This window comes from Rhinolophus sinicus, linkage group LG10, assembly GCF_036562045.2.
Source record: "Rhinolophus sinicus isolate RSC01 linkage group LG10, ASM3656204v1, whole genome shotgun sequence".
NCBI classification, from domain to species: domain Eukaryota; kingdom Metazoa; phylum Chordata; class Mammalia; order Chiroptera; family Rhinolophidae; genus Rhinolophus; species Rhinolophus sinicus.
The window spans coordinates 66,662,241-66,670,191 of NC_133759.1; positions in this window are offsets into that span (position 1 = coordinate 66,662,241).

A 7,951-nucleotide genomic window follows, 5' to 3' on the forward strand; every position below is an offset into this window, starting at 1 on the left:
GGAGACATAAAGAGCTTCCCAGAAAAGAATAAGCTAAAGGAATTTATTACCACCAAGCCAACATTGCAAGAAATACTAAAAGAACTTCTGTAAATAGAAGAAAGATGAAAACAATCTAACTACAAATTTAAAAATGGCAATAACTATGTACCTATCAATAATCACTTTAAATGTAAATGGATTAAATGCTCCAATCAAGAGACATAGGGTGGCTGAGTGGATAAGAAAGCAAGACCCTTGTATATGCTGTATACAAGAGACTCACCTCAGATCAAAAGACACACACAGGCTGAAAGTGAAGGGTTGGAGTAAGATATTTCATGCAAATGGAAATGAGAATAAAGTTGGAGTTGCAATACTTATATCTGACAAAATAGACTTTAAAATGAAGAACATATTAAAAGACAAAGATGGGCACTATATAATAATAAAGGGATCAATCCGACAAGAGGACATAACCCTAGTAAACATCTATGCACCCAACATAGGAGCACCTAAATATATAAAACAGATATTGACGGACATAAAGACAGAGATCAACAGTAACACTATCATAGTAGGGGAGTTTAACACACCTCTGACAACAAGGGACAGGTCTTCCAGACAGAAAATCAATATGGAAACAAGAGCCTTAAATGACACATTGGACCACTTGGATTTAATCGCTATTTTCAGAGCATTTCACCCCAATGCTGCAGAATACACGTTCTTCTCAAGCACACATGGTACATTTTCCAAGATAGATCATATGTTAGGCCACAAAACAAGTCTTGATAAATTTAAGAAAATTGAAACCATGCCAATCGTCTTCTCTGACCATGGTGCTATGAAATTAGAAATGAAATACAGGAAAAAACTGGAAGACACACAAATTCATGGAGGCTGAATAACACGTTACTAAATAATGAATGGGTCAAGCAAGAGATCAAGGGAGAAATCAAAAGATATATTGAGACAAACGAAAATGAAAATATGACAACCCAAAATCTATGGGATGCCGCGAAAGCAGTCCTAAGAGGGAAATTCATAGCATTGCAGGCCTACCTAAAGAAACAAGAAAAACAACTAATCAACAGTTTATCTTCACACTTAAGGGATATGGAAAAAGAACAACAAAATAAGCCCAAAGGGAGTACAAGGAAGGAGATAATAAAGATCAGAGGGGAAATAAATGAAATAGAATCCAGAAAAATAATACAAAAGATCAATGAATCCAAGAGTTGATAAACCCACAGCTAACATCATACTCAATGGGGAAAAGCTAAAACCATTCCCCTTAAGATCAGGAACAAGGCAAGGTTGCCCACTTTCTCCACTTCTATTCAACATAGTGCTGGAAGTTCTAGCCACAGCAATCAGACAAGAAAAAGAAATAAAAGGCATCCAAATCGGTAAAGAGGAAGTAAAATTATCATTATATGCAGATGACATGACACTATATACAGAGAATCCTAAAGACTCCACCAAGAAACTATTAGAGCTGATAGATGAATTTAGTAAAGTAGCAGGATACAAAATTAATATTCAGAAATCAGTTGCATTTGTATATACCAATAATAAAACATCAGAAGGAGAAATTTTAAAAACAATCCCATTTACAATTGCTTCAAAGACTATAAAATACCTGGGAATAAATTTAACCAAAGAAGTAAAAGATCTGAACTCAGAAAATTATAAGACACTGAAGAAAGAAATGAACGAAGATACAAATAGATGGAAACACATACCATGTTCATGGATAGGAAGAATTACTATAGTTAAAATGTCCATACTGCCTAAGGCAATATACATATTCAACGCAATTCCTATCAAACTACCAAAGACGTTTTTCACAGAAAAACACAGGAAACCATCAATAAAACAAAAAGGGACCCTCCTGAATGGGAAAAGATATTTGCCAATGATATATCGGATAAGGGGTTAATATCACAAATTTATAAAAAACTCACTCAACTCAACTCCAAAGAAAACAAACAACCCAATTAAAAAATGGGCAGAGGACATGAAGAGACATTTTTCTAAAAAGGACATACAGAAGGCAAACAGACATATGAGAAAATCCTCAACCTCACTAACCATTGGAGAAATCCAAATAAAAACCACAATGAGATATCACCTCATCCCAATCAAAATGGCTATCATCAATAAATCAACAAACAACAAGTTCTGGAGAGGATGTGGACTAAAGGGAACCCTTGTGCACTGTTGGTGGGATTGCAGATTGGTGCAGCCACTATGGAAAACAGTATCTCAAAAATCTGAAAATGGAACTACCTTATGATCCAGCAATTCCACTCCTAGGTATCTATCCAGAAAAACCCAAAACTCTAATTCAAAAAATTTATGCACCCCTATGATTATTGCAGCACTATACACAATAGCCAAGACATGGAAACAACCGAAATGCCCATCGGTAGACGACTGCATTAAGAAACTGTGCTACATTTACACAATGGAGTATTACGCAGCCATAAAGAAGAAAGAAATCTTACCATTTGAAACAACACGGATGGACCTAGAGAACATTATGTTAAGTGAAATAAGTCAGACAGAAAAAGACAAATACCATATGATCTCACTTATATGTGGAATCTAAAGAAAAGAATAAATGAATGAACTAATCAGAGACAGTTTTGGAAACATGGAGGAAAAACAGAGGGTTGCTAGATGAGGGGCGGGGGGATGGGGATAAGGAGGAAGGTGAGGGGATTAGAAAGCACAGTCAGTAATCACAAGATTGCCATGGGGTTACGAAAGTTAATTTGGGGAATATAATCAATAATATTGTAAAGAAAATTTTGTAGGGTATCTGATGGACACTTGTCCCATTTGGGAGACCACCTCAGGGATGATGTAGATGCCTGATCACTGCACAGCACACCTGAGGCTGACGCTGAACAATAATGAATGTCAACTACAATGTTGTACATATGTATATATTTACAAGAAGCAGAGCACAGCATTAGGAATAGAGACAGTGCACATGTAATGGCTGTGTGCGATGTCAGAGGGATAGTGGCTGGGGGGAGGAGGGTTGACACTATGTGAGGGATATAATCGATAAATGTCTAACTATAACATTGTTTTATGCACCTGAAACTAATGAAAAAAAAGAAAGAAAATATCAGCCTTAAATGACTCTAGACCAAATGGGCATAACTCATATTTATACAGCTTTTCATCCTACAACACCAGACTATACCTTCTTTCCTAACGCACATGGAGCATTCTCAAGTATAGACCATGTGATGGGAAACAAAACCAGCTTCAGCAAATTTAAGAAGATTGAAATCATACCATGAATATTCTCTGACCACAATGCTTTCAAACTGGAAATCAACTGCAAAAAAAAGCAGGAAAAATCACAAATATGTGGGGATTAAACAAGATGCTACTAAAGAATGATTGGGTCAAAGAAGAAATAAAAGAGATCAAAAGGTACACAAAACAAATGAAAATGAAAATATAGCCAATCAAAATTATTTAATTACTGCAAAAGCAGTATTAAGAGAGAAATTTATGTCTTTACAGGCCTATCTCAAGTGACCAGAAAAATCCCAACTAAACAACATAATATTACATTTTAAAGAACTAGAAAAAAAAGAACAACTGAAATCCACATCAAAGCAGGAAAGAAATAATAAAATCAGCAGAACTAAATGAAATAGAGAACAAAATTACAATAGAAAAAAGTAATGCGACAAACAGCTGTTCTTCAAAAAGACTAATGAAATTGAAAAACCCTTGGCTAGACTCACTAAAGAAAAAAGAAAAGACAAAAAAAAAAAATCAGAAATGAAAGAGAAGTTACAACAGATACCACAGAAATAAAAAATCATGCAAGAATACTAGGAAAGACAATATGCCACCAAATTTAGCAATCTAGAACAAATGGACACAGTTCTTAGAAATATATAACCTTCCTGACTGAATCACAAAGAACTGGAAAATCTAAATAGACTGATCAACAGTAAAGAATTGAAACAATCATTCATAACTACCCAAAACCAAAAGTCCAGGACAAGATGACCACTAGTGAATGCTATCAAACATTCAATGATGTAACACCTATCCTCTTCAAACTCTTCCAAAAACCTGAAGAAGAGGCAATAGTTCCTAACATATTTTTTAAAGATTTTTTTTATTGGGGCAGGGGAACAGGACTTTATTGGGGGACAGTGTGTACTTCCAGGACTTTTTTTTTTCCCCAAGTCAAGTTGTTGTCCTTTCAATCTTAGTTGTGGAGGGTGCCATTCAGCTTCAAGTTGCTGTCCTTTCAGTCTTAGTTGTGGAGGGCGCAGCTCAGCTCTAGATCCAGTTGCCTTTGCTAGTTGCAGGGGGCACAGCCCACCATCCCTTGCGGGAGTCGAACCGGCAACCTTGTGTTTGAGGGGATGCGCTTCAACCAACTGAGCCATCCGGGAGCTCAGTGGCAGCTCAGCTCAAGGTGCCATGTTCAATCGTAGTTGCAGGGGGTGTTGCCCACAATCCCTTGTGGGAGTCGAGGAATCGAACTGTCAACCTTGTGGTTGAGAGCCCAACCGACTGAGCCATCCAGGAGCTCAGCGGCAGCTCAGCTCAAGGTGCCATGTTCAATCTTAATTGCCCGGGGTGCTGCCCACCATCCGTTGAGGGACTTGAGGAATTGAACTGGCAACCTGTGGTTGAGAGCCCACTGGCCCATGTGGGAATCGAACCGGCAGCCTTCAGAGTTAGGAGCATAGAACTCTAACCGCCTGAGCCACTGGGCCGGCCCCTTAACACATTTTAAGAGACAAACATTACCCTGATACCAAAACATGCTAAAGATAACACAGGAAAAGAAAACAACAGAACGATATCCATGATCAAACAAATATTCTGAACAATACACTAGCAAATTGAATACAACAATACCCTTAAAAGATTCTATATCTCAGTCAAGTGGGGTTCATTCCAGGGGCACAATGAGGGTTCAACACACAAAAATTGATCAATGAGATACCCCACATAAACAAACACTATAAGCAAAATAAAGAATAAAAATCATATGAACATATCAATAAATGCAGAAAAAGCATTTGATGAGATACAACATCCATTTATGATTAAAATACTTAAGAAAATGGGCATAGAGGAAAGTACCTCAACATAAAAAAGGCCGTATATGACAAACCCTCAGCTATGTCATAGTTAATGGTGAAAAACTGAAACCTTTTTCTCTAAAATCAGAAATAAGACAGGGATACCCCCTGTCATGACTCCTATTCAGCAGAGTATTAGAAGTTCTATCCAGAGCAATCAAGAAAGAGAAAGAAATAAAAGGCATCCAAATTGGGAATGAAGAAGTTAAATTATCACTCTTTGCAGATGACATGATGCTATATACAGAAAACCCTAAAGATTCCACCAAAAAGCTATTAGAAACAATCAACGAATACAGTAAAGTTGCTGGCTACAAAATCAACGCACAAAAGTCCATTGCCTTCCTATATACTAACAATGAAATCTCAGAAAAAGAAATACAAAAAACAATTCCTTTTGCAATTGCAGCCAAAAGAATAAATTACCTAGGAATAAACTTAACCAAGGATGTGAAGGACCTATATGCTGAAAACTATAAGACATTTTTGAAAGAAATTGAAGAAGACACAAAGAAATGGAAAGACATTCCGTGCTCATGGATTGGAAGAATCAACATAGTTAAAATGGTCATATTACCCAAAGCAATATACAGGTTTAACGCAATCCCCATCAAAATCCCAATGACATTTTTTAAAGAAATAGAACAAAAAATTATCAGATTTGTTTGGAACCACAGAAGACCCCGAATAGCCAAAGCAATCTTCAGAAAAAAGAACAATAATGGAGGTATCACACTTCCTGACTTTGGCTTGTACTACAGGGCTACAATAATCAGAACAGCATGGTATTGGCAGAAAAACAGACACATAGACCAATGGAATAGAATGGAGAACCCAAAAATAAAACCACATAAATATGGACAGATAATTTTTGACAAAGAAGCTACAACATACAATGGAGGAAAGACAGCCTCTTCAATAAATGGTGCTGGGAGAATTGGATAGCCACGTGCAAAAGAATAAAACTGGACTGCTATCTGTCATCATGTACCAAAATTAATTCAAAATGGATCAAAGATTTAAGCATAAGACCTGAGACAATAAACTGCATAGAAAAAAACATAGTAAACTTATGGACCTTGGGTTCAAAGAGCATTTTATGAATTTGACTCCAAAGGCAATGGAAGTAAAAGCTAAAATAAACAAATGGGACTATATGAAACAAAAGCTTCTGCATAGCAAAAGAAACCATCGACAAAATAAAGAGGCCACCAACTGAATGGGAGAAGATTTTTGCAAACAGTGCCTCTGATCAGGAGCTAATATCCAAAATATACCAGGAACTCATGCAACTCAACAACAACAAAAAACAACCCATTTGAAAAATGGGACAACAAAAGAACAAGACAAACAAATGAGAAACAGAAACTCATAGACACAGACAATGGTTTGGTGGTTGCCAGAGGGTAAGGGGGGTGGGGTGGGGGTGGGAGATGAGGGTAAGGGGGATCGAATATATGGTGATGGAAGGAGAACTGACTCTGGGTGATGAACACACAATGGGATTCATAGATGATGTAATACAGAATTGTACACCTGAAATCTATGTAATTTTACTAACAATTGTCACCTCAATAAATTTAATTAAAAAAAAAAAAAAAAAAAAAGAAAAGAAAAATGGGCAGAGGACCTGGAGAGACATTTCTCCAAAGAGGACATACAAACGGCAAACAGACATATGAAAAAATGCTCAACATCACTAATCATCAAAGAAATGCAAATCAAAACCACAATGAGATATCACCTCACCCCAGTCAGATTGGCTATCATCAACAAGACAAATAGTAACAAGTGTTGGAGAGGCTGTGGAGAAAAAGGAACCCTCATACACTCTTGGTGGGAATACAGACTGGTGTAGCCGTTCTGAAAGGCAGTGTGGAGGTTCCTCAAAAAATTATGAATAGAATTACCATATGACCCAGCAATCCCTCTCCTGGGTATCTTCCCAAAAAATCTGAAAACATTTAGAGATAAAGACACGTGTGCTCCAATGTTCATTGCAGCTTTGTTTACAGTGGCCAAGACATGGAAACAACCAAAATGTCCTTCGATAGATGAATGGATAAAGAAGTTGTGGTATATATACACAATGGAATACTATTCGGCGGTAAGAAAAGATGATATAGGAACATTTGTGACAACATGGATGGATGTTGAGAGTATAATGCTAAGCGAAATAAGTCAGACAGAAAAAGCAGAGAACCATGTGATTTCACTGACATGAGGTATATAAACCAAAAACAACATAAGAACAAGACAAACAAATGAGAAACAGAAACTCATAGACACGGACAACAGTTTAGTGGTTACCAGAGGGTAAGGGGGGTGGGGGGTGGGAGATGAGGGTAAGGGGGATCAAATATATGGTGATGGAAGGAGAACTGACTCTGGGTGGTGAACACACAATGGGATTTATAGATGATGTAATACAGAATTGTACACCTGAAATCTACGTAATTTTACTAACAATTGTCACCCCAATAAATTAAAAAAAAACGAATCAATTCACCAAGAAGACATAACAATCTTAAAGGTGAATGTACGTGGAAAACAGAGCTTCAAAATACATGAAGCAAAAACTGCCAGATAAATAGATAAATACACAGTTAATGTTGGAGATTTCAAGACTTGTGTCAGTAATTGATCAGCAAGAATATACAAGAACTAAATAACACCATCAACCGACTATATCTGACTTATACTCATATTTATAGAACATTCCATCTAACAACAAGAAAATAAACAGTTGTTTCAACTTCACATGGAATATTTACCGAGCTAGACAACACACTAGGTCATAAAACAAATCTTAAGAAAATTAAAATAAT